The sequence below is a fragment of the Danio aesculapii genome, chromosome 2 (genome assembly GCF_903798145.1).
Source record: "Danio aesculapii chromosome 2, fDanAes4.1, whole genome shotgun sequence".
Lineage (NCBI taxonomy): Eukaryota > Metazoa > Chordata > Actinopteri > Cypriniformes > Danionidae > Danio > Danio aesculapii.
In genome coordinates this window covers 57679416-57706384 of record NC_079436.1, presented here as the reverse complement: position 1 = coordinate 57706384, position 26969 = coordinate 57679416, and the positions used below count along the sequence as shown (strand labels likewise).

General features: G+C 44.3%; 52 non-coding genes across 52 annotated transcripts; all 52 read left to right on the top strand.

Annotated features, from left to right (window-relative positions):
* The first annotated feature begins 44 nt into the window (after positions 1-44).
* On the top strand, positions 45-118 carry trnat-ugu (transfer RNA threonine (anticodon UGU)). Its single transcript has one exon. It is a non-coding gene; the product is annotated as a tRNA-Thr (tRNA).
* A 274-nt stretch (positions 119-392) lies between these two features.
* Positions 393-465, top strand: trnat-agu (transfer RNA threonine (anticodon AGU)). Its single transcript has one exon. It is a non-coding gene; the product is annotated as a tRNA-Thr (tRNA).
* A 180-nt stretch (positions 466-645) lies between these two features.
* Positions 646-719, top strand: trnat-ugu (transfer RNA threonine (anticodon UGU)). Its single transcript has one exon. It is a non-coding gene; the product is annotated as a tRNA-Thr (tRNA).
* A 272-nt stretch (positions 720-991) lies between these two features.
* Positions 992-1065, top strand: trnat-agu (transfer RNA threonine (anticodon AGU)). Its single transcript has one exon. It is a non-coding gene; the product is annotated as a tRNA-Thr (tRNA).
* Positions 1066-1143: 78 nt separating this feature from the next.
* On the top strand, positions 1144-1232 carry trnar-ucu (transfer RNA arginine (anticodon UCU)). The gene is given in 2 exon segments: positions 1144-1180; positions 1197-1232. It is a non-coding gene; the product is annotated as a tRNA-Arg (tRNA).
* Positions 1233-2335: 1103 nt separating this feature from the next.
* Positions 2336-2408, top strand: trnat-ugu (transfer RNA threonine (anticodon UGU)). The gene has a single exon. It is a non-coding gene; the product is annotated as a tRNA-Thr (tRNA).
* A 180-nt stretch (positions 2409-2588) lies between these two features.
* On the top strand, positions 2589-2662 carry trnat-ugu (transfer RNA threonine (anticodon UGU)). The gene has a single exon. It is a non-coding gene; the product is annotated as a tRNA-Thr (tRNA).
* A 272-nt stretch (positions 2663-2934) lies between these two features.
* Positions 2935-3008, top strand: trnat-agu (transfer RNA threonine (anticodon AGU)). The gene has a single exon. It is a non-coding gene; the product is annotated as a tRNA-Thr (tRNA).
* A 78-nt stretch (positions 3009-3086) lies between these two features.
* trnar-ucu (transfer RNA arginine (anticodon UCU)) lies at positions 3087-3175 on the top strand. The gene is given in 2 exon segments: positions 3087-3123; positions 3140-3175. It is a non-coding gene; the product is annotated as a tRNA-Arg (tRNA).
* A 1104-nt stretch (positions 3176-4279) lies between these two features.
* On the top strand, positions 4280-4353 carry trnat-ugu (transfer RNA threonine (anticodon UGU)). The gene has a single exon. It is a non-coding gene; the product is annotated as a tRNA-Thr (tRNA).
* Positions 4354-4627: 274 nt separating this feature from the next.
* On the top strand, positions 4628-4700 carry trnat-agu (transfer RNA threonine (anticodon AGU)). Its single transcript has one exon. It is a non-coding gene; the product is annotated as a tRNA-Thr (tRNA).
* Positions 4701-4880: 180 nt separating this feature from the next.
* On the top strand, positions 4881-4954 carry trnat-ugu (transfer RNA threonine (anticodon UGU)). Its single transcript has one exon. It is a non-coding gene; the product is annotated as a tRNA-Thr (tRNA).
* Positions 4955-5226: 272 nt separating this feature from the next.
* Positions 5227-5300, top strand: trnat-agu (transfer RNA threonine (anticodon AGU)). Its single transcript has one exon. It is a non-coding gene; the product is annotated as a tRNA-Thr (tRNA).
* A 78-nt stretch (positions 5301-5378) lies between these two features.
* trnar-ucu (transfer RNA arginine (anticodon UCU)) lies at positions 5379-5467 on the top strand. Its single transcript is given in 2 exon segments — positions 5379-5415; positions 5432-5467. It is a non-coding gene; the product is annotated as a tRNA-Arg (tRNA).
* Positions 5468-6571: 1104 nt separating this feature from the next.
* On the top strand, positions 6572-6645 carry trnat-ugu (transfer RNA threonine (anticodon UGU)). Its single transcript has one exon. It is a non-coding gene; the product is annotated as a tRNA-Thr (tRNA).
* A 274-nt stretch (positions 6646-6919) lies between these two features.
* On the top strand, positions 6920-6992 carry trnai-aau (transfer RNA isoleucine (anticodon AAU)). Its single transcript has one exon. It is a non-coding gene; the product is annotated as a tRNA-Ile (tRNA).
* A 180-nt stretch (positions 6993-7172) lies between these two features.
* On the top strand, positions 7173-7246 carry trnat-ugu (transfer RNA threonine (anticodon UGU)). The gene has a single exon. It is a non-coding gene; the product is annotated as a tRNA-Thr (tRNA).
* A 272-nt stretch (positions 7247-7518) lies between these two features.
* trnat-agu (transfer RNA threonine (anticodon AGU)) lies at positions 7519-7592 on the top strand. The gene has a single exon. It is a non-coding gene; the product is annotated as a tRNA-Thr (tRNA).
* A 78-nt stretch (positions 7593-7670) lies between these two features.
* trnar-ucu (transfer RNA arginine (anticodon UCU)) lies at positions 7671-7759 on the top strand. Its single transcript is given in 2 exon segments — positions 7671-7707; positions 7724-7759. It is a non-coding gene; the product is annotated as a tRNA-Arg (tRNA).
* Positions 7760-8862: 1103 nt separating this feature from the next.
* trnat-ugu (transfer RNA threonine (anticodon UGU)) lies at positions 8863-8936 on the top strand. The gene has a single exon. It is a non-coding gene; the product is annotated as a tRNA-Thr (tRNA).
* Positions 8937-9210: 274 nt separating this feature from the next.
* Positions 9211-9283, top strand: trnat-agu (transfer RNA threonine (anticodon AGU)). The gene has a single exon. It is a non-coding gene; the product is annotated as a tRNA-Thr (tRNA).
* A 180-nt stretch (positions 9284-9463) lies between these two features.
* Positions 9464-9537, top strand: trnat-ugu (transfer RNA threonine (anticodon UGU)). Its single transcript has one exon. It is a non-coding gene; the product is annotated as a tRNA-Thr (tRNA).
* A 272-nt stretch (positions 9538-9809) lies between these two features.
* On the top strand, positions 9810-9883 carry trnat-agu (transfer RNA threonine (anticodon AGU)). The gene has a single exon. It is a non-coding gene; the product is annotated as a tRNA-Thr (tRNA).
* A 78-nt stretch (positions 9884-9961) lies between these two features.
* On the top strand, positions 9962-10050 carry trnar-ucu (transfer RNA arginine (anticodon UCU)). The gene is given in 2 exon segments: positions 9962-9998; positions 10015-10050. It is a non-coding gene; the product is annotated as a tRNA-Arg (tRNA).
* A 1000-nt stretch (positions 10051-11050) lies between these two features.
* trnat-ugu (transfer RNA threonine (anticodon UGU)) lies at positions 11051-11124 on the top strand. Its single transcript has one exon. It is a non-coding gene; the product is annotated as a tRNA-Thr (tRNA).
* Positions 11125-11650: 526 nt separating this feature from the next.
* Positions 11651-11724, top strand: trnat-ugu (transfer RNA threonine (anticodon UGU)). The gene has a single exon. It is a non-coding gene; the product is annotated as a tRNA-Thr (tRNA).
* A 272-nt stretch (positions 11725-11996) lies between these two features.
* trnat-agu (transfer RNA threonine (anticodon AGU)) lies at positions 11997-12070 on the top strand. Its single transcript has one exon. It is a non-coding gene; the product is annotated as a tRNA-Thr (tRNA).
* Positions 12071-12148: 78 nt separating this feature from the next.
* On the top strand, positions 12149-12237 carry trnar-ucu (transfer RNA arginine (anticodon UCU)). Its single transcript is given in 2 exon segments — positions 12149-12185; positions 12202-12237. It is a non-coding gene; the product is annotated as a tRNA-Arg (tRNA).
* Positions 12238-13339: 1102 nt separating this feature from the next.
* On the top strand, positions 13340-13413 carry trnat-ugu (transfer RNA threonine (anticodon UGU)). The gene has a single exon. It is a non-coding gene; the product is annotated as a tRNA-Thr (tRNA).
* Positions 13414-13940: 527 nt separating this feature from the next.
* trnat-ugu (transfer RNA threonine (anticodon UGU)) lies at positions 13941-14014 on the top strand. The gene has a single exon. It is a non-coding gene; the product is annotated as a tRNA-Thr (tRNA).
* Positions 14015-14092: 78 nt separating this feature from the next.
* On the top strand, positions 14093-14181 carry trnar-ucu (transfer RNA arginine (anticodon UCU)). Its single transcript is given in 2 exon segments — positions 14093-14129; positions 14146-14181. It is a non-coding gene; the product is annotated as a tRNA-Arg (tRNA).
* Positions 14182-15283: 1102 nt separating this feature from the next.
* Positions 15284-15357, top strand: trnat-ugu (transfer RNA threonine (anticodon UGU)). Its single transcript has one exon. It is a non-coding gene; the product is annotated as a tRNA-Thr (tRNA).
* Positions 15358-15631: 274 nt separating this feature from the next.
* On the top strand, positions 15632-15704 carry trnat-agu (transfer RNA threonine (anticodon AGU)). Its single transcript has one exon. It is a non-coding gene; the product is annotated as a tRNA-Thr (tRNA).
* Positions 15705-15884: 180 nt separating this feature from the next.
* On the top strand, positions 15885-15958 carry trnat-ugu (transfer RNA threonine (anticodon UGU)). The gene has a single exon. It is a non-coding gene; the product is annotated as a tRNA-Thr (tRNA).
* Positions 15959-16230: 272 nt separating this feature from the next.
* On the top strand, positions 16231-16304 carry trnat-agu (transfer RNA threonine (anticodon AGU)). The gene has a single exon. It is a non-coding gene; the product is annotated as a tRNA-Thr (tRNA).
* A 1235-nt stretch (positions 16305-17539) lies between these two features.
* On the top strand, positions 17540-17613 carry trnat-ugu (transfer RNA threonine (anticodon UGU)). The gene has a single exon. It is a non-coding gene; the product is annotated as a tRNA-Thr (tRNA).
* A 272-nt stretch (positions 17614-17885) lies between these two features.
* Positions 17886-17959, top strand: trnat-agu (transfer RNA threonine (anticodon AGU)). The gene has a single exon. It is a non-coding gene; the product is annotated as a tRNA-Thr (tRNA).
* Positions 17960-18037: 78 nt separating this feature from the next.
* trnar-ucu (transfer RNA arginine (anticodon UCU)) lies at positions 18038-18126 on the top strand. The gene is given in 2 exon segments: positions 18038-18074; positions 18091-18126. It is a non-coding gene; the product is annotated as a tRNA-Arg (tRNA).
* Positions 18127-19229: 1103 nt separating this feature from the next.
* Positions 19230-19303, top strand: trnat-ugu (transfer RNA threonine (anticodon UGU)). The gene has a single exon. It is a non-coding gene; the product is annotated as a tRNA-Thr (tRNA).
* A 274-nt stretch (positions 19304-19577) lies between these two features.
* On the top strand, positions 19578-19651 carry trnat-agu (transfer RNA threonine (anticodon AGU)). Its single transcript has one exon. It is a non-coding gene; the product is annotated as a tRNA-Thr (tRNA).
* Positions 19652-19729: 78 nt separating this feature from the next.
* Positions 19730-19818, top strand: trnar-ucu (transfer RNA arginine (anticodon UCU)). Its single transcript is given in 2 exon segments — positions 19730-19766; positions 19783-19818. It is a non-coding gene; the product is annotated as a tRNA-Arg (tRNA).
* Positions 19819-20277: 459 nt separating this feature from the next.
* On the top strand, positions 20278-20366 carry trnar-ucu (transfer RNA arginine (anticodon UCU)). The gene is given in 2 exon segments: positions 20278-20314; positions 20331-20366. It is a non-coding gene; the product is annotated as a tRNA-Arg (tRNA).
* A 1103-nt stretch (positions 20367-21469) lies between these two features.
* On the top strand, positions 21470-21543 carry trnat-ugu (transfer RNA threonine (anticodon UGU)). The gene has a single exon. It is a non-coding gene; the product is annotated as a tRNA-Thr (tRNA).
* Positions 21544-21817: 274 nt separating this feature from the next.
* trnat-agu (transfer RNA threonine (anticodon AGU)) lies at positions 21818-21891 on the top strand. Its single transcript has one exon. It is a non-coding gene; the product is annotated as a tRNA-Thr (tRNA).
* A 1269-nt stretch (positions 21892-23160) lies between these two features.
* On the top strand, positions 23161-23234 carry trnat-ugu (transfer RNA threonine (anticodon UGU)). The gene has a single exon. It is a non-coding gene; the product is annotated as a tRNA-Thr (tRNA).
* A 529-nt stretch (positions 23235-23763) lies between these two features.
* On the top strand, positions 23764-23837 carry trnat-ugu (transfer RNA threonine (anticodon UGU)). The gene has a single exon. It is a non-coding gene; the product is annotated as a tRNA-Thr (tRNA).
* Positions 23838-24112: 275 nt separating this feature from the next.
* trnat-agu (transfer RNA threonine (anticodon AGU)) lies at positions 24113-24186 on the top strand. The gene has a single exon. It is a non-coding gene; the product is annotated as a tRNA-Thr (tRNA).
* Positions 24187-24266: 80 nt separating this feature from the next.
* trnar-ucu (transfer RNA arginine (anticodon UCU)) lies at positions 24267-24355 on the top strand. The gene is given in 2 exon segments: positions 24267-24303; positions 24320-24355. It is a non-coding gene; the product is annotated as a tRNA-Arg (tRNA).
* A 1003-nt stretch (positions 24356-25358) lies between these two features.
* On the top strand, positions 25359-25432 carry trnat-ugu (transfer RNA threonine (anticodon UGU)). Its single transcript has one exon. It is a non-coding gene; the product is annotated as a tRNA-Thr (tRNA).
* A 521-nt stretch (positions 25433-25953) lies between these two features.
* trnat-ugu (transfer RNA threonine (anticodon UGU)) lies at positions 25954-26027 on the top strand. The gene has a single exon. It is a non-coding gene; the product is annotated as a tRNA-Thr (tRNA).
* A 274-nt stretch (positions 26028-26301) lies between these two features.
* trnat-agu (transfer RNA threonine (anticodon AGU)) lies at positions 26302-26375 on the top strand. Its single transcript has one exon. It is a non-coding gene; the product is annotated as a tRNA-Thr (tRNA).
* An 80-nt stretch (positions 26376-26455) lies between these two features.
* Positions 26456-26544, top strand: trnar-ucu (transfer RNA arginine (anticodon UCU)). The gene is given in 2 exon segments: positions 26456-26492; positions 26509-26544. It is a non-coding gene; the product is annotated as a tRNA-Arg (tRNA).
* Positions 26545-26969: the final 425 nt, after the last annotated feature.

Sequence of the window (26969 nt, the reverse complement as noted above, 5' to 3'; positions counted from 1 at the left end):
CTTTTAGTCTCTGTGCAAAAACGTCTCGTCCCCTTTTCGGTGTTGGCGCTGTGGCTTAGTTGGTCAAAGCGCCTGTCTTGTAAACAGGAGATCCTGGGTTCAAATCCCAGCAGTGCCTAATGTAAAGGTGCCGCAATTGCTTCTTCTCAAGAATTACGAGTGTTTACGAGGCGAGCTGTTTAGCAGACTTTTTCTTAACAAATCTCAAATCGTTAAGAACGCTGCTCGTTTAAGAGGGCTTTGGACAGTGGCTCTATGTAGCATGCTGTGGTAATGCGAAACCAATTGGACTTTAATATTTCAAGTAGAGACATTCACACATGCAGCGCTACCGTTGTGTTTTTTTATTTTATTTTTTTCAATTGAACAATTAGCCTCTCTCATACCTATCTGGCGCTGTGGCTTAGTTGGTCAAAGCGCCTGTCTAGTAAACAGGAGATCATGGGTCAAATCCCAGCAGTGCCTTAGTCCAGATGGTGCTTGTGCTTGGTTCACAGAGCTTAACGGAATGAATCATGAAATTGTAGAGCTTTGAGGTGTAGTGGGTAGTGTGACAAATAGAGTTAAGCAACCTCTTTGGTTGTCTCTTTAAGACATGCCGTCTTTTTAGTCTGTGCAAAAACGTTTCATCACCTTTTCGGTGTTGGCGCTGTGGCTTAGTTGGTCAACGCGCCTGTCTTGTAAACAGGAGATCCTGGGTTCAAATCCCAGCAGTGCCTAATGTACAGGTGCCGCAATTGCTTCTTCTCAAGAATTACGAGTGTTTACGCGGCGAGCTGTTTAGCAGACTTTTTCTTAACAACTCTCAAATCCTTAAGAACGCTGCTCGTTTAAGAGGGCTTTGGACAATGGCTCTATGTAGCATGCTGTGGTAATGCGTAACCAATTGGACTTTAATATTTCAAGTAGAGACATTCACACATGCAGCGCTACCGTTGTGTTTTTATTTTCATTTTTTCAATTGAACAATTAGCCTCTCTCATACCTATCTGGCGCTGTGGCTTAGTTGGTCAAAGCGCCTGTCTAGTAAACAGGAGATCCTGGGTTCGAATCCCAGCAGTGCCTGGTCTGCATTGAGCAAAGCTTTTATGGGCTAGAGGGTGCCAAAAGGTGCTTCCTGTGCAACAGTGCTACAGGTAGCAGGGCTCTGTGGCGCAATGGATAGCGCATTGGACTTCTAGGCTGTGAGCTAAGTCATTCAAAGGTTGTGGGTTCGAGTCCCACCAGAGTCGCCAGCTTTGTCCTTTTTCATCACTGACTTAGGTGTGGTGCGTTTCCAACATTTTAGGCATCTGTCCATCCCGTTTTGCTTCTTTCTTTCATTGCGCAGTGCAGGCTCAGATACTAAGGTACTCTACAATGAAGCTGATGACTTAATTGAGCTGTTTTAAATAAGGGAGATTAGAAAATGGCGCAGGGCTGAGTGGGCTTGAGGAATGACTCGAGGGCAACCTGTGGTTTCGGGGCAAAAGTGACTACCACCTATCGATCAGATCAAGCCTTTTGTCGTACAAGAGCCTCTTTCTGCAAGTGCAAAGTAATTGACTAGAAAGCATAGTAAACATTGCTTTTCCCCCACTGTCTTTGATGAAACTGTGTTTGGAAGTATTGTATCCAGAGGTTTTTTCTTTTAGTGCTGAGACTAAGTTGGCCAGAGCACCTCTCTTGGGAACAGCAGGTCCTAGGTCCGAATCCAAACTGCACCTTTTCCTCAGATTATGTGAGAGTGGCTTTCTGATCTGAAAATCTTTGCACGGCCAATAGCATATGTTTGTCCTGATTTCCATTTTCCGAGCTGACACTGGGTTCGGATGTAAAGCAACTGGAGGTTCCTAAAACACTTAACACATGATTAAGGATAGATAAAATAAAAATAAATTCATGGTTTTTTTTTTTCCTTCGATCTTGAACAGAGGCCAGGGTACCCGTAAGGTTTGAGACATAATCCTCCAGACTCTAAAAGACCACGTCCATCTTGTCAGCATTTTCTGCATCCTGACATGCTGGGTTCGGTTGTGTATTAGTTATGTCTTCTTCGATTTTTTTTATCATGCAAATGTCTCTCACAAACGAGCTTTGCGGCGCTGTGTCTTAGCTGGTCAAAGGGCCTGTCTTGTAAACAGGAGATCCTGGGTCAAATCCCAGCAGTGCCTTAGTCCAGATGGTGCTTGTGCTTGGTTCACAGAGCTTAACGGAATGAATCATGAAATTGTAGAGCTTTGAGGTGTAGTGGGTAGTGCGACAAATAGAGTTAAGCAACCTCTTTGGTTGTCTCTTTAAGACATGCCGTCTTTTTAGTCTCTGTGCAAAAACGTCTCGTCCCCTTTTCGGTGTTGGCGCTGTGGCTTAGTTGGTCAAAGTGCCTGTCTTGTAAACAGGAGATCCTGGGTCAAATCCCAGCAGTGCCTTAGTCCAGATGGTGCTTGTGCTTGGTTCACAGAGCTTAATGGAATGAATCATGAAATTGTAGAGCTTTGAGGTGTAGTGGGTAGTGTGACAAATAGAGTTAAGCAACATCTTTGGTTGTCTCTTTAAGACATGCCGTCTTTTTAGTCTGTGCAAAAACGTCTCGTCACCTTTTCGGTGTTGGCGCTGTGGCTTAGTTGGTCAAAGCGCCTGTCTTGTAAACAGGAGATCCTGGGTTCAAATCCCAGCAGTGCCTAATGTACAGGTGCCGCAATTGCTTCTTCTCAAGAATTACGAGTGTTTACGCGGCGAGCTGTTTAGCAGACTTTTTCTTAACAACTCTCAAATCCTTAAGAACGCTGCTCGTTTAAGAGGGCTTTGGACAATGGCTCTATGTAGCATGCTGTGGTAATGCGTAACCAATTGGACTTTAATATTTCAAGTCGAGACATTCACACATGCAGCGCTACCGTTGTGTTTTTATTTTCATTTTTTCAATTGAACAATTAGCCTCTCTCATACCTATCTGGCGCTGTGGCTTAGTTGGTCAAAGCGCCTGTCTAGTAAACAGGAGATCCTGGGTTCGAATCCCAGCAGTGCCTGGTCTGCATTGAGCAAAGCTTTTATGGGCTAGAGGGTGCCAAAAGGTGCTTCCTGTGCAACAGTGCTACAGGTAGCAGGGCTCTGTGGCGCATTGGATAGCGCATTGGACTTCTAGGCTGTGAGCTAAGTCATTCAAAGGTTGTGGGTTCGAGTCCCACCAGAGTCGCCAGCTTTGTCCTGTTTCATCACTGACTTAGGTGTGGTGCGTTTCCAACATTTTAGGCATCTGTCCATCCCGTTTTGCTTCTTTCTTTCATTGCGCAGTGCAGGCTCAGATACTAAGGTACTCTACAATGAAGCTGATGACTTAATTGAGCTGTTTTAAATAAGGGAGATTAGAAAATGGCGCAGGGCTGAGTGGGCTTGAGGAATGACTCGAGGGCAACCTGTGGTTTCGGGGCAAAAGTGACTACCACCTATCGATCAGATCAAGCCTTTTGTCGTACAAGAGCCTCTTTCTGCAAGTGCAAAGTAATTGAGTAGAAAGCATAGTAAACATTGCTTTTCCCCCACTGTCTTTGATGAAACTGTGTTTGGAAGTATTGTATCCAGAGGTTTTTTCTTTTAGTGCTGAGACTAAGTTGGCCAGAGCACCTCTCTTGGGAACAGCAGGTCCTAGGTCCGAATCCAAACTGCACCTTTTCCTCAGATTATGTGAGAGTGGCTTTCTGATCTGAAAATCTTTGCACGGCCAATAGCATATGTTTGTCCTGATTTCCATTTTCCGAGCTGACACTGGGTTCGGATGTAAAGCAACTGGAGGTTCCTAAAACACTTAACACATGATTAAGGATAGATAAAATAAAAATAAATTCATGGGTTTTTTTTTTTCCTTCGATCTTGAACAGAGGCCAGGGTACCCGTAAGGTTTGAGACATAATCCTCCAGACTCTAAAAGACCACGTCCATCTTGTCAGCATTTTCTGCATCCTGACATGCTGGGTTCGGTTGTGTATTAGTTATGTCTTCTTCGATTTTTTTTATCATGCAAATGTCTCTCACAAACGAGCTTTGCGGCGCTGTGTCTTAGCTGGTCAAAGGGCCTGTCTTGTAAACAGGAGATCCTGGGTCAAATCCCAGCAGTGCCTTAGTCCAGATGGTGCTTGTGCTTGGTTCACAGAGCTTAACGGAATGAATCATGAAATTGTAGAGCTTTGAGGTGTAGTGGGTAGTGCGACAAATAGAGTTAAGCAACCTCTTTGGTTGTCTCTTTAAGACATGCCGTCTTTTTAGTCTCTGTGCAAAAACGTCTCGTCCCCTTTTCGGTGTTGGCGCTGTGGCTTAGTTGGTCAAAGCGCCTGTCTTGTAAACAGGAGATCCTGGGTTCAAATCCCAGCAGTGCCTAATGTACAGGTGCCGCAATTGCTTCTTCTCAAGAATTACGAGTGTTTACGCTGCGAGCTGTTTAGCAGACTTTTTCTTAACAACTCTCAAATCCTTAAGAACGCTGCTCGTTTAAGAGGGCTTTGGACAGTGGCTCTATGTAGCATGCTGTGGTAATGCGTAACCAATTGGACTTTAATATTTCAAGTAGAGACATTCACACATGCAGCGCTACCGTTGTGTTTTTTTATTTTATTTTTTTCAATTGAACAATTAGCCTCTCTCATACCTATCTGGCGCTGTGGCTTAGTTGGTCAAAGCGCCTGTCTAGTAAACAGGAGATCCTGGGTCAAATCCCAGCAGTGCCTTAGTCCAGATGGTGCTTGTGCTTGGTTCACAGAGCTTAACGGAATGAATCATGAAATTGTAGAGCTTTGAGGTGTAGTGGGTAGTGTGACAAATAGAGTTAAGCAACATCTTTGGTTGTCTCTTTAAGACATGCCGTCTTTTTAGTCTGTGCAAAAACGTCTCGTCCCCTTTTCGGTGTTGGCGCTGTGGCTTAGTTGGTCAAAGCGCCTGTCTTGTAAACAGGAGATCCTGGGTTCAAATCCCAGCAGTGCCTAATGTACAGGTGCCGCAATTGCTTCTTCTCAAGAATTACGAGTGTTTACGCGGCGAGCTGTTTAGCAGACTTTTTCTTAACAACTCTCAAATCCTTAAGAACGCTGCTCGTTTAAGAGGGCTTTGGACAATGGCTCTATGTAGCATGCTGTGGTAATGCGTAACCAATTGGACTTTAATATTTCAAGTAGAGACATTCACACATGCAGCGCTACCGTTGTGTTTTTTATTTCATTTTTTCAATTGAACAATTAGCCTCTCTCATACCTATCTGGCGCTGTGGCTTAGTTGGTCAAAGCGCCTGTCTAGTAAACAGGAGATCCTGGGTTCGAATCCCAGCAGTGCCTGGTCTGCATTGAGCAAAGCTTTTATGGGCTAGAGGGTGCCAAAAGGTGCTTCCTGTGCAACAGTGCTACAGGTAGCAGGGCTCTGTGGCGCAATGGATAGCGCATTGGACTTCTAGGCTGTGAGCTAAGTCATTCAAAGGTTGTGGGTTCGAGTCCCACCAGAGTCGCCAGCTTTTGTCCTTTTTCATCACTGACTTAGGTGTGGTGCGTTTCCAACATTTTAGGCATCTGTCCATCCCGTTTTGCTTCTTTCTTTCATTGCGCAGTGCAGGCTCAGATACTAAGGTACTCTACAATGAAGCTGATGACTTAATTGAGCTGTTTTAAATAAGGGAGATTAGAAAATGGCGCAGGGCTGAGTGGGCTTGAGGAATGACTCGAGGGCAACCTGTGGTTTCGGGGCAAAAGTGACTACCACCTATCGATCAGATCAAGCCTTTTGTCGTACAAGAGCCTCTTTCTGCAAGTGCAAAGTAATTGAGTAGAAAGCATAGTAAACATTGCTTTTCCCCCACTGTCTTTGATGAAACTGTGTTTGGAAGTATTGTATCCAGAGGTTTTTTCTTTTAGTGCTGAGACTAAGTTGGCCAGAGCACCTCTCTTGGGAACAGCAGGTCCTAGGTCCGAATCCAAACTGCACCTTTTCCTCAGATTATGTGAGAGTGGCTTTCTGATCTGAAAATCTTTGCACGGCCAATAGCATATGTTTGTCCTGATTTCCATTTTCCGAGCTGACACTGGGTTCGGATGTAAAGCAACTGGAGGTTCCTAAAACACTTAACACATGATTAAGGATAGATAAAATAAAAATAAATTCATGGGTTTTTTTTTTCCTTCGATCTTGAACAGAGGCCAGGGTACCCGTAAGGTTTGAGACATAATCCTCCAGACTCTAAAAGACCACGTCCATCTTGTCAGCATTTTCTGCATCCTGACATGCTGGGTTCGGTTGTGTATTAGTTATGTCTTCTTCGATTTTTTTTATCATGCAAATGTCTCTCACAAACGAGCTTTGCGGCGCTGTGTCTTAGCTGGTCAAAGGGCCTGTCTTGTAAACAGGAGATCCTGGGTCAAATCCCAGCAGTGCCTTAGTCCAGATGGTGCTTGTGCTTGGTTCACAGAGCTTAACGGAATGAATCATTAAATTGTAGAGCTTTGAGGTGTAGTGGGTAGTGCGACAAATAGAGTTAAGCAACCTCTTTGGTTGTCTCTTTAAGACATGCCGTCTTTTTAGTCTCTGTGCAAAAACGTCTCGTCCCCTTTTCGGTGTTGGCGCTGTGGCTTAGTTGGTCAAAGCGCCTGTCTTGTAAACAGGAGATCCTGGGTTCAAATCCCAGCAGTGCCTAATGTACAGGTGCCGCAATTGCTTCTTCTCAAGAATTACGAGTGTTTACGCTGCGAGCTGTTTAGCAGACTTTTTCTTAACAACTCTCAAATCCTTAAGAACGCTGCTCGTTTAAGAGGGCTTTGGACAGTGGCTCTATGTAGCATGCTGTGGTAATGCGTAACCAATTGGACTTTAATATTTCAAGTAGAGACATTCACACATGCAGCGCTACCGTTGTGTTTTTTTATTTTATTTTTTTCAATTGAACAATTAGCCTCTCTCATACCTATCTGGCGCTGTGGCTTAGTTGGTCAAAGCGCCTGTCTAATAAACAGGAGATCCTGGGTCAAATCCCAGCAGTGCCTTAGTCCAGATGGTGCTTGTGCTTGGTTCACAGAGCTTAACGGAATGAATCATGAAATTGTAGAGCTTTGAGGTGTAGTGGGTAGTGTGACAAATAGAGTTAAGCAACCTCTTTGGTTGTCTCTTTAAGACATGCCGTCTTTTTAGTCTGTGCAAAAACGTCTCGTCACCTTTTCGGTGTTGGCGCTGTGGCTTAGTTGGTCAAAGCGCCTGTCATGTAAACAGGAGATCCTGGGTTCAAATCCCAGCAGTGCCTAATGTACAGGTGCCGCAATTGCTTCTTCTCAAGAATTACGAGTGTTTACGCGGCGAGCTGTTTAGCAGACTTTTTCTTAACAACTCTCAAATCCTTAAGAACGCTGCTCGTTTAAGAGGGCTTTGGACAATGGCTCTATGTAGCATGCTGTGGTAATGCGTAACCAATTGGACTTTAATATTTCAAGTAGAGACATTCACACATGCAGCGCTACCGTTGTGTTTTTATTTTCATTTTTTCAATTGAACAATTAGCCTCTCTCATACCTATCTGGCGCTGTGGCTTAGTTGGTCAAAGCGCCTGTCTAGTAAACAGGAGATCCTGGGTTCGAATCCCAGCAGTGCCTGGTCTGCATTGAGCAAAGCTTTTATGGGCTAGAGGGTGCCAAAAGGTGCTTCCTGTGCAACAGTGCTACAGGTAGCAGGGCTCTGTGGCGCAATGGATAGCGCATTGGACTTCTAGGCTGTGAGCTAAGTCATTCAAAGGTTGTGGGTTCGAGTCCCACCAGAGTCGCCATTTTTGTCCTTTTTCATCACTGACTTAGGTGTGGTGCGTTTCCAACATTTTAGGCATCTGTCCATCCCGTTTTGCTTCTTTCTTTCATTGCGCAGTGCAGGCTCAGATACTAAGGTACTCTACAATGAAGCTGATGACTTAATTGAGCTGTTTTAAATAAGGGAGATTAGAAAATGGCGCAGGGCTGAGTGGGCTTGAGGAATGACTCGAGGGCAACCTGTGGTTTCGGGGCAAAAGTGACTACCACCTATCGATCAGATCAAGCCTTTTGTCGTACAAGAGCCTCTTTCTGCAAGTGCAAAGTAATTGAGTAGAAAGCATAGTAAACATTGCTTTTCCCCCACTGTCTTTGATGAAACTGTGTTTGGAAGTATTGTATCCAGAGGTTTTTTCTTTTAGTGCTGAGACTAAGTTGGCCAGAGCACCTCTCTTGGGAACAGCAGGTCCTAGGTCCGAATCCAAACTGCACCTTTTCCTCAGATTATGTGAGAGTGGCTTTCTGATCTGAAAATCTTTGCACGGCCAATAGCATATGTTTGTCCTGATTTCCATTTTCCGAGCTGACACTGGGTTCGGATGTAAAGCAACTGGAGGTTCCTAAAACACTTAACACATGATTAAGGATAGATAAAATAAAAATAAATTCATGGTTTTTTTTTTTTCTTCGATCTTAAACAGAGGCCAGGGTACCCGTAAGGTTTGAGACATAATCCTCCAGACTCTAAAGACCACAGTCCATCTTGTCAGCATTTTCTGCATCCTGACATGCTGGGTTCGGTTGTGTATTAGTTATGTCTTCTTCGATTTTTTTTATCATGCAAATGTCTCTCACAAACGAGCTTTGCGGCGCTGTGTCTTAGCTGGTCAAAGGGCCTGTCTTGTAAACAGGAGATCCTGGGTCAAATCCCAGCAGTGCCTTAGTCCAGATGGTGCTTGTGCTTGGTTCACAGAGCTTAACGGAATGAATCATGAAATTGTAGAGCTTTGAGGTGTAGTGGGTAGTGCGACAAATAGAGTTAAGCAACCTCTTTGGTTGTCTCTTTAAGACATGCCGTCTTTTTAGTCTCTGTGCAAAAACGTCTCGTCCCCTTTTCGGTGTTGGCGCTGTGGCTTAGTTGGTCAAAGCGCCTGTCTTGTAAACAGGAGATCCTGGGTTCAAATCCCAGCAGTGCCTAATGTACAGGTTCCGCAATTGCTTCTTCTCAAGAATTACGAGTGTTTACGCGGCGAGCTGTTTAGCAGACTTTTTCTTAACAACTCTCAAATCCTTAACAACGCTGCTCGTTTAAGAGGGCTTTGGACAATGGCTCTATGTAGCATGCTGTAGTAATGCGTAACCAATTGGACTTTAATATTTCAAGTAGAGACATTCACACATGCAGCGCTACCGTTGTGTTTTTTTATTTTATTTTTTTCAATTGAACAATTAGCCTCTCTCATACCTATCTGGCGCTGTGGCTTAGTTGGTCAAAGCGCCTGTCTAGTAAACAGGAGATCCTGGGTCAAATCCCAGCAGTGCCTTAGTCCAGATGGTGCTTGTGCTTGGTTCACAGAGCTTAACGGAATGAATCATGAAATTGTAGAGCTTTGAGGTGTAGTGGGTAGTGTGACAAATAGAGTTAAGCAACCTCTTTGGTTGTCTCTTTAAGACATGCCGTCTTTTTAGTCTGTGCAAAAACGTCTCGTCACCTTTTCGGTGTTGGCGCTGTGGCTTAGTTGGTCAAAGCGCCTGTCTTGTAAACAGGAGATCCTGGGTTCAAATCCCAGCAGTGCCTAATGTACAGGTGCCGCAATTGCTTCTTCTCAAGAATTACGAGTGTTTACTCGGCGAGCTGTTTAGCAGACTTTTTCTTAACAACTCTCAAATCCTTAAGAACGCTGCTCGTTTAAGAGGGCTTTGGACAATGGCTCTATGTAGCATGCTGTGGTAATGCGTAACCAATTGGACTTTAATATTTCAAGTAGAGACATTCACACATGCAGCGCTACCGTTGTGTTTTTATTTTCATTTTTTCAATTGAATAATTAGCCTCTCTCATACCTATCTGGCGCTGTGGCTTAGTTGGTCAAAGCGCCTGTCTAGTAAACAGGAGATCCTGGGTTCGAATCCCAGCAGTGCCTGGTCTGCATTGAGCAAAGCTTTTATGGGCTAGAGGGTGCCAAAAGGTGCTTCCTGTGCAACAGTGCTACAGGTAGCAGGGCTCTGTGGCGCAATGGATAGCGCATTGGACTTCTAGGCTGTGAGCTAAGTCATTCAAAGGTTGTGGGTTCGAGTCCCACCAGAGTTGCCAGCTTTGTCCTTTTTCATCACTGACTTAGGTGTGGTGCGTTTCCAACATTTTAGGCATCTGTCCATCCCGTTTTGCTTCTTTCTTTCATTGCGCAGTGCAGGCTCAGATACTAAGGTACTCTACAATGAAGCTGATGACTTAATTGAGCTGTTTTAAATAAGGGAGATTAGAAAATGGCGCAGGGCTGAGTGGGCTTGAGGAATGACTCGAGGGCAACCTGTGGTTTCGGGGCAAAAGTGACTACCACCTATCGATCAGATCAAGCCTTTTGTCGTACAAGAGCCTCTTTCTGCAAGTGCAAAGTAATTGACTAGAAAGCATAGTAAACATTGCTTTTCCCCCACTGTCTTTGATGAAACTGTGTTTGGAAGTATTGTATCCAGAGGTTTTTTTTTTAGTGCTGAGACTAAGTTGGCCAGAGCACCTCTCTTGGGAACAGCAGGTCCTAGGTCCGAATCCAAACTGCACCTTTTCCTCAGATTATGTGAGAGTGGCTTTCTGATCTGAAAATCTTTGCACGGCCAATAGCATATGTTTGTCCTGATTTCCATTTTCCGAGTTGACACTGGGTTCGGATGTAAAGCAACTGGAGGTTCCTAAAACACTTAACACATGATTAAGGATAGATAAAATAAAAATAAATTCATAGTTTTTTTTTCCTTCGATCTTGAACAGAGGCCAGGGTACCCGTAAGGTTTGAGACATAATCCTCCAGACTCTAAAAGACCACGTCCATCTTGTCAGCATTTTCTGCATCCTGACATGCTGGGTTCGGTTGTGTATTAGTTATGTCTTCTTCGATTTTTTTTATCATGCAAATGTCTCTCACAAACGAGCTTTGCGGCGCTGTGTCTTAGCTGGTCAAAGGGCCTGTCTTGTAAACAGGAGATCCTGGGTCAAATCCCAAATAGAGTTAGGCAACCTCTTTGGTTGTCTCTTTAAGACATGCCGTCTTTTTAGTCTCTGTGGAAAAACGTCTCGTCCCCTTTTCGGTGTTGGCGCTGTGGCTTAGTTGGTCAAAGCGCCTGTCTTGTAAACAGGAGATCCTGGGTTCAAATCCCAGCAGTGCCTAATGTACAGGTTCCGCAATTGCTTCTTCTCAAGAATTACGAGTGTTTACGCGGTGAGCTGTTTAGCAGACTTTTTCTTAACAACTCTCAAATCCTTAAGAACGCTGCTCGATTAAGAGGGCTTTGGACAGTGGCTCTATGTAGCATGCTGTGGTAATGCGTAACCAATTGGACTTTAATATTTCAAGTAGAGACATTCACACATGCAGCGCTACCGTTGTGTTTTTTTATTTTTTTTTTTCAATTGAACAATTAGCCTCTCTCATACCTATCTGGCGCTGTGGCTTAGTTGGTCAAAGTGCCTGATTGGTAAACAGGAGATCCTGGGTCAAATCCCAGCAGTGCCTTAGTCCAGATGGTGCTTGTGCTTGGTTCACAGAGCTTAACGGAATGAATCATGAAATTGTAGAGCTTTGAGGTGTAGTGGGTAGTGTGACAAATAGAGTTAAGCAACCTCTTTGGTTGTCTCTTTAAGACATGCCGTCTTTTTAGTCTGTGCAAAAACGTCTCGTGACCTTTTAGGTGTTGGCGCTGTGGCTTAGTTGGTCAAAGCGCCTGTCTTGTGAACAGGAGATCCTGGGTTCAAATCCCAGCAGTGCCTAATGTACAGGTGCCGCAATTGCTTCTTCTCAAGAATTACGAGTGTTTACGCGGCGAGCTGTTTAGCAGACTTTTTCTTAACAACTCTCAAATCCTTAAGAACGCTGCTCGTTTAAGAGGGCTTTGGACAATGGCTCTATGTAGCATGCTGTGGTAATGCGTAACCAATTGGACTTTAATATTTCAAGTAGAGACATTCACACATGCAGCGCTACCGTTGTGTTTTTATTTTCATTTTTTCAATTGAACAATTAGCCTCTCTCATACCTATCTGGCGCTGTGGCTTAGTTGGTCAAAGCGCCTGTCTAGTAAACAGGGGATCCTGGGTTCGAATCCCAGCAGTGCCTGGTCTGCATTGAGCAAAGCTTTTATGGGCTAGAGGGTGCCAAAAGGTGCTTCCTGTGCAACAGTGCTACAGGTAGCAGGGCTCTGTGGCGCAATGGATAGCGCATTGGACTTCTAGGATGTGAGCTAAGTCATTCAAAGGTTGTGGGTTCGAGTCCCACCAGAGTCGCCAGCTTTGTCCTGTTTCATCACTGACTTAGGTGTGGTGCGTTTCCAACATTTTAGGCATCTGTCCATCCCGTTTTGCTTCTTTCTTTCATTGCGCAGTGCAGGCTCAGATACTAAGGTACTCTACAATGAAGCTGATGACTTAATTGAGCTGTTTTAAATAAGGGAGATTAGAAAATGGCGCAGGGCTGAGTGGGCTTGAGGAATGACTCGAGGGCAACCTGTGGTTTCGGGGCAAAAGTGACTACCACCTATCGATCAGATCAAGCCTTTTGTCGTACAAGAGCCTCTTTCTGCAAGTGCAAAGTAATTGACTAGAAAGCATAGTAAACATTGCTTTTCCCCCACTGTCTTTGATGAAACTGTGTTTGGAAGTATTGTATCCAGAGGTTTTTTCTTTTAGTGCTGAGACTAAGTTGGCCAGAGCACCTCTCTTGGGAACAGCAGGTCCTAGGTCCGAATCCAAACTGCACCTTTTCCTCAGATTATGTGAGAGTGGCTTTCTGATCTGAAAATCTTTGCACGGCCAATAGCATATGTTTGTCCTGATTTCCATTTTCCGAGCTGACACTGGGTTCGGATGTAAAGCAACTGGAGGTTCCTAAAACACTTAACACATGATTAAGGATAGATAAAATAAAAATAAATTCATGGGTTTTTTTTTCCTTCGATCTTAAACAGAGGCCAGGGTACCCGTAAGATTTGAGACATAATCCTCCAGACTCTAAAAGACCACGTCCATCTTGTCAGCATTTTCTGCATCCTGACATGCTGGGTTCGGTTGTGTATTAGTTATGTCTTCTTCGATTTTTTTTATCATGCAAATGTCTCTCACAAACGAGCTTTGCGGCGCTGTGTCTTAGCTGGTCAAAGGGCCTGTCTTGTAAACAGGAGATCCTGGGTCAAATCCCAGCAGTGCCTTAGTCCAGATGGTGCTTGTGCTTGGTTCACAGAGCTTTACGGAATGAATCATGAAATTGTAGAGCTTTGAGGTGTAGTGGGTAGTGCGACAAATAGAGTTAAGCAACCTCTTTGGTTGTCTCTTTAAGACATGCCGTCTTTTTAGTCTCTGTGCAAAAACGTCTCGTCCCCTTTTCGGAGTTGGCGCTGTGGCTTAGTTGGTCAAAGCGCCTGTCTTGTAAACAGGAGATCCTGGGTTCAAATCCCAGCAGTGCCTAATGTACAGGTGCCGCAAATGCTTCTTCTCAAGAATTACGAGTGTTTACGCGGCGAGCTGTTTAGCAGACTTTTTCTTAACAACTCTCAAATCCTTAAGAACGCTGCTAGTTTAAGAGGGCTTTGGACAGTGGCTCTATGTAGCATGCTGTGGTAATGCGTAACCAATTGGACTTTAATATTTCAAGTAGAGACATTCACACATGCAGCGCTACCGTTGTGTTTTTTTATTTTATTTTTTTCAATTGAACAACTAGCCTCTCTCATACCTATCTGGCGCTGTGGCTTAGTTGGTCAAAGCCCCTGTCTAGTAAACAGGAGATCCTGGGTCAAATCCCAGCAGTCCCTTAGTCCAGATGGTGCTTGTGCTTGGTTCACAGAGCTTAACGGAATGAATCATGAAATTGTAGAGCTTTGAGGTGTAGTGGGTAGTGTGACAAATAGAGTTAAGCAACCTCTTTGGTTGTCTCTTTAGGACATGCCGTCTTTTTAGTCTGTGCAAAAACGTTTCGTCATCTTTTCGGTGTTGGCGCTGTGGCTTAGTTGGTCAAAGCGCCTGTCTTGTTAACAGGAGATCCTGAGTTCGAATCCCAGCAGTGCCTGGTCCGCATTGAGCAAAGCTTTTATGGGCTAGAGGGTGCCAAAAGGTGCTTCCTGTGCAACAGTGCTACAGGTAGCAGGGCTCTGTGGCGCAATGGATAGCGCATTGGACTTCTAGGCTGTGAGCTAGGTCATTCAAAGGTTATGGGTTCGAGTCCCACCAGAGTCGCCAGCTTTGTCCTTTTTCATCACTGACTTAGGTGTGGTGCGTTTCCAACATTTTAGGCATCTGTCCATCCCGTTTTGCTTCTTTCTTTCATTGCGCAGTGCAGGCTCAGATACTAAGGTACTCTACAATGAAGCTGATGACTTAATTGAGCTGTTTTAAATAAGGGAGATTAGAAAATGGCGCAGGGCTGAGTGGGCTTGAGGAATGACTCGAGGGCAACCTGTGGTTTCGGGGCAAAAGTGACTACCACCTATCGATCAGATCAAGCCTTTTGTCGTACAAGAGCCTCTTTCTGCAAGTGCAAAGTAATTGAGTAGAAAGCATAGTAAACATTGCTTTTCCCCCACTGTCTTTGATGAAACTGTGTTTGGAAGTATTGTATCCAGAGGTTTTTTCTTTTAGTGCTGAGACTAAGTTGGCCAGAGCACCTCTCTTGGGAACAGCAGGTCCTAGGTCCGAATCCAAACTGCACCTTTTCCTCAGATTATGTGAGAGTGGCTTTCTGATCTGAAAATCTTTGCACGGCCAATAGCATATGTTTGTCCTGATTTCCATTTTCCGAGTTGACACTGGGTTCGGATGTAAAGCAACTGGAGGTTCCTAAAACACTTAACACATGATTAAGGATAGATAAAATAAAAATAAATTCATGGGTTTTTTTTTTCCTTCGATCTTGAACAGAGGCCAGGGTACCCGTAAGGTTTGAGACATAATCCTCCAGACTCTAAAGACCACGTCCATCTTGTCAGCATTTTCTGCATCCTGACATGCTGGGTTCGGTTGTGTATTAGTTATGTCTTCTTCGATTTTTTTTATCATGCAAATGTCTCTCACAAACGAGCTTTGCGGCGCTGTGTCTTAGCTGGTCAAAGGGCCTGTCTTGTAAACAGGAGATCCTGGGTCAAATCCCAGCAGTGCCTTAGTCCAGATGGTGCTTGTGCTTGGTTCACAGAGCTTAACGGAATGAATCATGAAATTGTAGAGCTTTGAGGTGTAGTGGGTAGTGCGACAAATAGAGTTAAGCAACCTCTTTGGTTGTCTCTTTAAGACATGCCGTCTTTTTAGTCTCTGTGCAAAAACGTCTCGTCCCCTTTTCGGTGTTGGCGCTGTGGCTTAGTTGGTCAAAGCGCCTGTCTTGTAAACAGGATATCCTGGGTTCAAATCCCAGCAGTGCCTAATGTACAGGTGCCGCAATTGCTTCTTCTCAAGAATTACAAGTGTTTACGCGGCGAGCTGTTTAGCAGACTTTTTCTTAACAAATCTCAAATCCTTAAGAACGCTGCTCGTTTAAGAGGGCTTTGGACAGTGGCTCTATGTAGCATGCTGTGGTAATGCGTAACCAATTGGACTTTAATATTTCAAGTAGAGACATTCACACATGCAGCGCTACCGTTGTGTTTTTTTATTTTATTTTTTTCAATTGAACAATTAGCCTCTCTCATACCTATCTGGCGCTGTGGCTTAGTTGGTCAAAGCGCCTGTCTAGTAAACAGGAGATCCTGGGTCAAATCCCAGCAGTGCCTTAGTCCAGATGGTGCTTGTGCTTGGTTCACAGAGCTTAACGGAATGAATCATGAAATTGTAGAGCTTTGAGGTGTAGTGGGTAGTGTGACAAATAGAGTTAAGCAACCTCTTTGGTTGTCTCTTTAAGACATGCCGTCTTTTTAGTCTGTGCAAAAACGTTTCATCACCTTTTTGGTGTTGGCGCTGTGGCTTAGTTGGTCAACGCGCCTGTCTTGTAAACAGGAGATCCTGGGTTCAAATCCCAGCAGTGCCTAATGTACAGGTGCCGCAATTGCTTCTTCTCAAGAATTACGAGTGTTTACGCGGCGAGCTGTTTAGCAGACTTTTTCTTAACAACTCTCAAATCCTTAAGAACGCTGCTCGTTTAAGAGGGCTTTGGACAATGGCTCTATGTAGCATGCTGTGGTAATGCGTAACCAATTGGACTTTAATATTTCAAGTAGAGACATTCACACATGCAGCGCTACCGTTGTGTTTTTATTTTCATTTTTTCAATTGAACAATTCGCCTCTCTCATACCTATCTGGCGCTGTGGCTTAGTTGGTCAAAGCGCCTGTCTAGTAAACAGGAGATCCTGGGTTCGAATCCCAGCAGTGCCTGGTCTGCATTGAGCAAAGCTTTTATGAGCTAGAGGGTGCCATAAGGTGCTTCCTGTGCAACAGTGCTACAGGTAGCAGGGCTCTGTGGCGCAAGTCATTTAAAGGTTGTGGGTTCGAGTCCCACCAGAGTCGCCAGCTTTGTCCTTTTTCATCACTGACTTAGGTATGGTGCGTTTCCAACATTTTAGGCATCTGTCCATCCCGTTTTGCTTCTTTCTTTCATTGCGCAGTGCAGGCTCAGATACTAAGGTACTCTACAATGAAGCTGATGACTTAATTGAGCTGTTTTAAATAAGGGAGATTAGAAAATGGCGCAGGGCTGAGTGGGCTTGAGGAATGACTCGAGGGCAACCTGTGGTTTCGGGGCAAAAGTGACTACCACCTATCGATCAGATCAAGCCTTTTGTCGTACAAGAGCCTCTTTCTGCAAGTGCAAAGTAATTGAGTAGAAAGCATAGTAAATATTGCTTTTCCCCCACTGTCTTTGATGAAACTGTGTTTGGAAGTATTGTATCCAGAGGTTTTTTCTTTTAGTGCTGAGACTAAGTTGGCCAGAGCACCTCTCTTGGGAACAGCAGGTCCTAGGTCCGAATCCAAACTGCACCTTTTCCTCAGATTATGTGAGAGTGGCTTTCTGATCTGAAAATCTTTGCACGGCCAATAGCATATGTTTGTCCTGATTTCCATTTTCCGAGCTGACACTGGGTTCGGATGTAAAGCAACTGGAGGTTCCTAAAACACTTAACACATGATTAAGGATAGATAAAATAAAAATAAATTCATGGTTTTTTTTTTTCCTTCGATCTTGAACAGAGGCCAGGGTACCCGTAAGGTTTGAGACATAATCCTCCAGACTCTAAAAGACCACGTCCATCTTGTCAGCATTTTCTGCATCCTGACATGCTGGGTTCGGTTATGTATTAGTTATGTCTTCTTCGATTTTTTTTATCATGCAAATGTCTCTCACAAACGAGCTTTGCGGCGCTGTGTCTTAGCTGGTCAAAGGGCCTGTCTTGTAAACAGGAGATCCTGGGTCAAATCCCAGCAGTGCCTTAGTCCAGATGGTGCTTGTGCTTGGTTCACAGAGCTTAACGGAATGAATCATGAAATTGTAGAGCTTTGAGGTGTAGTGGGTAGTGCGACAAATAGAGTTAAGCAACCTCTTTGGTTGTCTCTTTAAGACATGCCGTCTTTTTAGTCTCTGTGCAAAAACGTCTCGTCCCCTTTTCGGTGTTGGCGCTGTGGCTTAGTTGGTCAAAGCGCCTGTCTTGTAAACAGGAGATCCTGGGTTCAAATCCCAGCAGTGCCTAATGTACAGGTGCCGCAATTGCTTGTTTTCAAGAATTACGAGTGTTTACGCGGCGAGCTGTTTAGCAGACTTTTTCTTAACAACTCTCAAATCCTTAAGAACGCTGCTCGTTTAAGAGGGCTTTGGACAATGGCTCTATGTAGCATGCTGTGGTAATGCGTAACCAATTGGACTTTAATATTTCAAGTAGAGACATTCACACATGCAGCGCTACCGTTGTGTTTTTTTATTTTTTTTTTCAATTGAACAATTAGCCTCTCTCATACCTCTCTGGCGCTGTGGCTTAGTTGGTCAAAGCCCCTGTGTAGTAAACAGGAGATCCTGGGTTCGAATCCCAGCAGTGCCTGGTCCGCATTGAACAAAGCTTTTATGGGCTAGAGGGTGCCAAAAGGTGCTTCCTGTGCAACAGTGCTACAGGTAGCAGGGCTCTGTGGCGCAATGGATAGCGCATTGGACTTCTAGGCTGTGAGCTAAGTCATTCAAAGGTTGTGGGTTCGAGTCCCACCAGAGTCGCCAGCTTTGTCCTTTTTCATCACTGACTTAGGTGTGGTGCGTTTCCAACATTTTAGGCATCTGTCCATCCCGTTTTGCTTCTTTCTTTCATTGCGCAGTGCAGGCTCAGATACTAAGGTACTCTACAATGAAGCTGATGACTTAATTGAGCTGTTTTAAATAAGGGAGATTAGAAAATGGCGCAGGGCTGAGTGGGCTTGAGGAATGACTCGAGGGCAACCTGTGGTTTCGGGCCAAAAGTGACTACCACCTATCGATCAGATCAAGCCTTTTGTCGTACAAGAGCCTCTTTCTGCAAGTGCAAAGTAATTGAGTAGAAAGCATAGTAAACATTGCTTTTCCCCCACTGTCTTTGATGAAACTGTGTTTGGAAGTATTGTATCCAGAGGTTTTTTCTTTTAGTGCTGAGACTAAGTTGGCCAGAGCACCTCTCTTGGGAACAGCAGGTCCTAGGTCCGAATCCAAACTGCACCTTTTCCTCAGATTATGTGAGAGTGGCTTTCTGATCTGAAAATCTTTGCACGGCCAATAGCATATGTTTGTCCTGATTTCCATTTTCCGAGCTGACACTGGGTTCGGATGTAAAGCAACTGGAGGTTCCTAAAACACTTAACACATGATTAAGGATAGATAAAATAAAAATAAATTCATGTTTTTTTTTTTCCCTTCGATCTTGAACAGAGGCCAGGGTACCCGTAAGGTTTGAGACATAATCCTCCAGACTCTAAAAGACCACGTCCATCTTGTCAGCATTTTCTGCATCCTGACATGCTGGGTTCGGTTGTGTATTAGTTATGTCTTCTTCGATTTTTTTTATCATGCAAATGTCTCTCACAAACGAGCTTTGCGGCGCTGTGTCTTAGCTGGTCAAAGGGCCTGTCTTGTAAACAGGAGATTCTGGGTCAAATCCCAGCAGTGCCTTAGTCCAGATGGTGCTTGTGCTTGGTTCACAGAGCTTAACGGAATGAATCATGAAATTGTAGAGCTTTGAGGTGTAGTGGGTAGTGCGACAAATAGAGTTAAGCAACCTCTTTGGTTGTCTCTTTAAGACATGCCGTCTTTTTAGTCTCTGTGCAAAAACGTCTCGTCACCTTTTCGGTGTTGGCGCTGTGGCTTAGTTGGTCAAAGCGCCTGTCTTGTAAACAGGAGATCCTGGGTTCAAATCCCAGCAGTGCCTAATGTACAGGTGCCGCAATTGCTTGTTTTCAAGAATTACGAGTGTTTACGCGGCGAGCTGTTTAGCAGACTTTTTCTTAACAACTCTCAAATCCTTAAGAACGCTGCTCGTTTAAGAGGGCTTTGGACAATGGCTCTATGTAGCATGCTGTGGTAATGCGTAACCAATTGGACTTTAATATTTCAAGTAGAGACATTCACACATGCAGCGCTACCGTTGTGTTTTTTTATTTGATTTTTTTCAATTGAACAATTAACCTCTCTCATACCTATCTGGCGCTGTGGCTTAGTTGGTCAAAGCGCCTGTCTAGTAAACAGGAGATCCTGGGTTCGAATCCCAGCAGTGCCTAGTCCGCATTGAGCAAAACTTTTATGGGCTAGAGGGTGCCAAAAGGTGCTTCCTGTGCAACAGTGCTACAGGTAGCAGGGCTCTGTGGCGCAATGGATAGTGCATTGGACTTCTAGGCTGTGAGCTAAGTCATTCAAAGGTTGTGGGTTCGAGTCTCACCAGAGTCGCCAGCTTTGTCCTTTTTCATCACTGACTTAGGTGTGGTGCGTTTCCAACATTTTAGGCATCTGTCCATCCCGTTTTGCTTCTTTCTTTCAGCAGGTCCTAGGTCCGAATCCAAACTGCACCTTTTCCTCAGGTTATGTGAGAGTGGCTTTCTGATCTGAAAATCTTTGCACGGCCAATAGCATATGTTTGTCCTGATTTCCATTTTCCGAGCTGACACTGGGTTTGGATGTAAAGCAACTGGAGGTTCCTAAAACACTTAACACATGATTAAGGATAGATAAAATAAAAATAAATTCATGGGTTTTTTTTTTCCTTCGATCTTGAACAGAGGCCAGGGTACCCGTAAGGTTTGAGACATAATCCTCCAGACTCTAAAAGACCACGTCCATCTTGTCAGCATTTTATGGGCTAGAGGGTGCCAAAAGGTGCTTCCTGTGCAACAGTGCTACAGGTAGCAGGGCTCTGTGGCGCAATGGATAGCGCATTGGACTTCTAGGCTGTGAGCTAAGTCTTTCAAAGGTTGTGGGTTCGAGTCCCATCAGAGTCGCCAGCTTTGTACTTTTTCATCACTGACTTAGGTGTGGTGCGTTTCCAACATTTTAGGCATCTGTCCATCCCGTTTTGCTTCTTTCTTTCATTGCGCAGTGCAGGCTCAGATACTAAGGTACTCTACAATGAAGCTGATGACTTAATTGAGCTGTTTTAAATAAGGGAGATTAGAAAATGGCGCAGGGCTGAGTGGGCTTGAGGAATGACTCAAGGGCAACCTGTGGTTTCGGGGCAAAAGTGACTACCACCTATCGATCAGATCAAGCCTTTTGTCGTACAAGAGCCTCTTTCTGCAAGTGCAAAGTAATTGAGTAGAAAGCATAGTAAACATTGCTTTTCCCCCACTGTCTTTGATGAAACTGTGTTTGGAAGTATTGTATCCAGAGGTTTTTTCTTTTAGTGCTGAGACTAAGTTGGCCAGAGCACCTCTCTTGGGAACAGCAGGTCCTAGGTCCGAATCCAAACTGCACCTTTTCCTCAGATTATGTGAGAGTGGCTTTCTGATCTGAAAATCTTTGCACGGCCAATAGCATATGTTTGTCCTGATTTCCATTTTCCGAGCTGACACTGGGTTTGGATGTAAAGCAACTGGAGGTTCCTAAAACACTTAACACATGATTAAGGATAGATAAAATAAAAATAAATTCATGGGTTTTTTTTTTTCCTTCGATCTTGAACAGAGGCCAGGGTACCCGTAAGGTTTGAGACATAATCCTCCAGACTCTAAAGACCACGTCCATCTTGTCAGCATTTTCTGCATCCTGACATGCTGGGTTCGGTTGTGTATTAGTTATGTCTTTTTCGATTTTTTTTATCATGCAAATGTCTCTCACAAACGAGCTTTGCGGCGCTGTGTCTTAGCTGGTCAAAGGGCCTGTCTTGTAAACAGGAGATCCTGGGTCAAATCCCAGCAGTGCCTTAGTCCAGATGGTGCTTGTGCTTGGTTCACAGAGCTTAACGGAATGAATCATGAAATTGTAGAGCTTTGAGGTGTAGTGTGTAGTGCGACAAATAGAGTTAAGCAACCTCTTTGGTTGTCTCTTTAAGACATGCCGTCTTTTTAGTCTCTGTGCAAAAACGTCTCGTCACCTTTTCGGTGTTGGCGCTGTGGCTTAGTTGGTCAAAGCGCCTGTCTTGTAAACAGGAGATCCTGGGTTCAAATCCCAGCAGTGCCTAATGTACAGGTGCCGCAATTGCTTGTTTTCAAGAATTACGAGTGTTTACGCGGCGAGCTGTTTAGCAGACTTTTTCTTAACAACTCTCAAATCCTTAAGAACGCTGCTCGTTTAAGAGGGCTTTGGACAATGGCTCTATGTAGCATGCTGTGGTAATGCGTAACCAATTGGACTTTAATATTTCAAGTAGAGACATTCACACATGCAGCGCTACCGTTGTGTTTTTTTATTTTATTTTTTTCAATTGAACAATTAGCCTCTCTCATACCTGTCTGGCGCTGTGGCTTAGTTGGTCAAAGCGCCTGTCTAGTAAACAGGAGATCCTGGGTTCGAATCCCAGCAGTGCCTAGTCCGCATCAAGCAAAACTTTTATGGGCTAGAGGGTGCCAAAAGGTGCTTCCTGTGCAACAGTGCTACAGGTAGCAGGGCTCTGTGGCGCAATGGATAGCGCATTGGACTTCTAGGCTGTGAGCTAAGTCTTTCAAAGGTTGTGGGTCCGAGTCCCATTAGAGTCGCCAGCTTTGTACTTTTTCATCACTGACTTAGGTGTGGTGCGTTTCCAACATTTTAGGCATCTGTCCATCCCGTTTTGCTTCTTTCTTTCATTGCGCAGTGCAGGCTCAGATACTAAGGTACTCTACAATGAAGCTGATGACTTAATTGAGCTGTTTTAAATAAGGGAGATTAGAAAATGGCGCAGGGCTGAGTGGGCTTGAGGAATGACTCAAGGGCAACCTGTGGTTTCGGGGCAAAAGTGACTACCACCTATCGATCAGATCAAGCCTTTTGTCGTACAAGAGCCTCTTTCTGCAAGTGCAAAGTAATTGAGTAGAAAGCATAGTAAACATTGCTTTTCCCCCACTGTCTTTGATGAAACTGTGTTTGGAAGTATTGTATCCAGAGGTTTTTTCTTTTAGTGCTGAGACTAAGTTGGCCAGAGCACCTCTCTTGGGAACAGCAGGTCCTAGGTCCGAATCCAAACTGCACCTTTTCCTCAGATTATGTGAGAGTGGCTTTCTGATCTGAAAATCTTTGCACGGCCAATAGCATATGTTTGTCCTGATTTCCATTTTCCGAGCTGACACTGGGTTTGGATGTAAAGCAACTGGAGGTTCCTAAAACACTTAACACATGATTAAGGATAGATAAAATAAAAATAAATTCATGGGTTTTTTTTTTCCTTTGATCTTGAACAGAGGCCAGGGTACCCGTAAGATTTGAGACATAATCCTCCAGACTCTAAAAGACCACATCCATCTTGTCAGCATTTTCTGCATCCTGACATGCTGGGTTCGGTTGTGTATTAGTTATGTCTTCTTCGATTTTTTTTATCATGCAAATGTCTCTCACAAACGAGCTTTGCGGCGCTGTGTCTTAGCTGGTCAAAGGGCCTGTCTTGTAAACAGGAGATCCTGGGTCAAATCCCAGCAGTGCCTTAGTCCAGATGGTGCTTGTGCTTGGTTCACAGAGCTTAACGGAATGAATCATGAAATGTAGAGCTTTGAGGTGTAGTGGGTAGTGCGACAAATAGAGTTAAGCAACCTCTTTGGTTGTCTCTTTAAGACATGCCGTCTTTTTAGTCTCTGTGCAAAAACGTCTCGTCACCTTTTCGGTGTTGGCGCTGTGGCTTAGTTGGTCAAAGCGCCTGTCTTGTAAACAGGAGATCCTGGGTTCAAATCCCAGCAGTGCCTAATGTACAGGTGCCGCAATTGCTTCTTCTCAAGAATTGCGAGTGTTTACGCGGCGAGCTGTTTAGCAGACTTTTTCTTAACAACTCTCAAATCCTTAAGAACGCTGCTCGTTTAAGAGGGCTTTGGACAGTGGCTCTATGTAGCATGCTGTGGTAATGCGTAACCAATTGGACTTTAATATTTCAAGTAGAGACATTCACACATGCAGCGCTACCTTTGTGTTTTTTTATTTATTTTTTTTCAATTGAACAATTAGCCTCTTTCATACCTATCTGGCGCTGTGGCTTAGTTGGTCAAAGCGCCTGTCTAGTAAACAGGAGATCCTGGGTCAAATCCCAGCAGTTACTTAGTCCAGATGGTGCTTGTGCTTGTTTCACAGAGCTTAACGGAATGAATCATGAAATTGTAGAGCTTTGAGGTGTAGTGGGTAGTGCGACAAATAGAGTTAAGCAACCTCTTTGGTTGTCTCTTTAAGACATGCCGTCTTTTTAGTCTCTGTGCAAAAACGTCTCGTCCCCTTTTCGCTGTTGGCGCTGTGGCTTAGTTGGTCAAAGCGCCTGTCTTGTAAACAGGAGATCCTGGGTTCAAATCCCAGCAGTGCCTAATGTACAGGTGCCGCAATTGCTTCTTTTCAAGAATTACGAGTGTTTACGCGGCGAGCTGTTTAGCAGACTTTTTCTTAACAACTCTCAAATCCTTAAGAACGCTGCTCATTTAAGAGGGCTTTGGACAGTGGCTCTATGTAGCATGCTGTGGTAATGCGTAACCAATTGGACTTTAATATTTCAAGTAGAGACATTCACACATGCAGCGCTACCGTTGTGTTTTTTTTATTTTATTTTTTTCAATTGAACAATTAGCCTCTCTCATACATATCTGGCGCTGTGGCTTAGTTGGTCAAAGCGCCTGTCTAGTAAACAGGAGATCCTGGGTTCGAATCCCAGCAGTGCCTAGTCCGCATCGAGCAAAAAACTTTTATGGGCTAGAGGGTGCCAAAAGGTGCTTCCTGTGCAACAGTGCTACAGGTAGCAGGGCTCTGTGGCGCAATGGATAGCGCATTGGACTTCTAGGCTGTGAGCTAAGTCATTCAAAGGTTGTGGGTTCGAGTCCCACCAGAGTCACCAGCTTTGTCCTTTTTCATCACTGACTTAGGTGTGGTGCGTTTCCAACATTTTAGGCATCTGTCCATCCCGTTTTGCTTCTTTCTTTCATTGCGCAGTGCAGGCTCAGATACTAAGGTACTCTACAATGAAGCTGATGACTTAATTGAGCTGTTTTAAATAAGGGAGATTAGAAAATGGCGCAGGGCTGAGTGGGCTTGAGGAATGACTCGAGGGCAACCTGTGGTTTCGGGGCAAAGTGACTACCACCTATCGATCAGATCAAGCCTTTTGTCGTACAAGAGCCTCTTTCTGCAAGTGCAAAGTAATTGAGTAGAAAGCATAGTAAACATTGCTTTTCCCCCACTGTCTTTGATGAAACTGTGTTTGGACGTATTGTATCCAGAGGTTTTTTCTTTTAGTGCTGAGACTAAGTTGGCCAGAGCACCTCACTTGGGAACAGCAGGTCCTAGGTCCGAATCCAAACTGCACCTTTTCCTCAGATTATGTGAGAGTGGCTTTCTGATCTGAAAATCTTTGCACGGCCAATAGCATATGTTTGTCCTGATTTCCATTTTCCGAGCTGACACTGGGTTTGGATGTAAAGCAACTGGAGGTTCCTAAAACACTTAACACATGATTAAGGATAGATAAAATAAAAATAAATTCATGTTTTTTTTTTTTTCCTTCGATCTTGAACAGAGGCCAGGGTACCCGTAAGGTTTGAGACATAATCCTCCAGACTCTAAAAGACCACGTCCATCTTGTCAGCATTTTCTGCATCCTGACATGCTGGGTTCGGTTGTGTATTAGTTATGTCTTCTTCGATTTTTTTTATCATGCAAATGTCTCTCACAAACGAGCTTTGCGGCGCTGTGTCTTAGCTGGTCAAAGGGCCTGTCTTGTAAACAGGAGATCCTGGGTCAAATCCCAAATAGAGTTAAGCAACCTCTTTGGTTGTCTCTTTAAGACATGCCGTCTTTTTAGTCTCTGTGGAAAAACGTCTCGTCCCCTTTTCGGTGTTGGCGCTGTGGCTTAGTTGGTCAAAGCGCCTGTCTTGTAAACAGGAGATCCTGGGTTCAAATCCCAGCAGTGCCTAATGTACAGGTTCCGCAATTGCTTCTTCTCAAGAATTACGAGTGTTTACGCGGTGAGCTGTTTAGCAGACTTTTTCTTAACAACTCTCAAATCCTTAAGAACGCTGCTCGTTTAAGAGGGCTTTGGACAGTGGCTCTATGTAGCATGCTGTGGTAATGCGTAACCAATTGGACTTTAATATTTCAAGTAGAGACATTCACACATGCAGCGCTACCTTTGTGTTTTTTTTTTTTTTTTTTTCAATTGAACAATTAGCCTCTTTCATACCTATCTGGCGCTGTGGCTTAGTTGGTCAAAGCGCCTGTCTAGTAAACAGGAGATCCTGGGTCAAATCCCAGCAGTTACTTAGTCCAGATGGTGCTTGTGCTTGTTTCACAGAGCTTAACGGAATGAATCATGAAATTGTAGAGCTTTGAGGTGTAGTGCGACAAATAGAGTTAAGCAACCTCTTTGGTTGTCTCTTTAAGACATGCCGTCTTTTTAGTCTCTGTGCAAAAACGTCTCGTCCCCTTTTCGGTGTTGGCGCTGTGGCTTAGTTGGTCAAAGCGCCTGTCTTGTAAACAGGAGATCCTGGGTTCAAATCCCAGCAGTGCCTAATGTACAGGTGCCGCAATTGCTTCTTTTCAAGAATTACGAGTGTTTACGCGGCGAGCTGTTTAGCAGACTTTTTCTTAACAACTCTCAAATCCTTAAGAACGCTGCTCATTTAAGAGGGCTTTGGACAGTGGCTCTATGTAGCATGCTGTGGTAATGCGTAACCAATTGGACTTTAATATTTCAAGTAGAGACATTCACACATGCAGCGCTACCGTTGTGTTTTTTTATTTTATTTTTTTCAATTGAACAATTAGCCTCTCTCATACATATCTGGCGCTGTGGCTTAGTTGGTCAAAGCGCCTGTCTAGTAAACAGGAGATCCTGGGTTCGAATCCCAGCAGTGCCTAGTCCGCATCGAGCAAAAAACTTTTATGGGCTAGAGGGTGCCAAAAGGTGCTTCCTGTGCAACAGTGCTACAGGTAGCAGGGCTCTGTGGCGCAATGGATAGCGCATTGGACTTCTAGGCTGTGAGCTAAGTCATTCAAAGGTTGTGGGTTCGAGTCCCACCAGAGTCACCAGCTTTGTCCTTTTTCATCACTGACTTAGGTGTGGTGCGTTTCCAACATTTTAGGCATCTGTCCATCCCGTTTTGCTTCTTTCTTTCATTGCGCAGTGCAGGCTCAGATACTAAGGTACTCTACAATGAAGCTGATGACTTAATTGAGCTGTTTTAAATAAGGGAGATTAGAAAATGGCGCAGGGCTGAGTGGGCTTGAGGAATGACTCGAGGGCAACCTGTGGTTTCGGGGCAAAAGTGACTACCACCTATCGATCAGATCAAGCCTTTTGTCGTACAAGAGCCTCTTTCTGCAAGTGCAAAGTAATTGAGTAGAAAGCATAGTAAACATTGCTTTTCCCCCACTGTCTTTGATGAAACTGTGTTTGGACGTATTGTATCCAGAGGTTTTTTCTTTTAGTGCTGAGACTAAGTTGGCCAGAG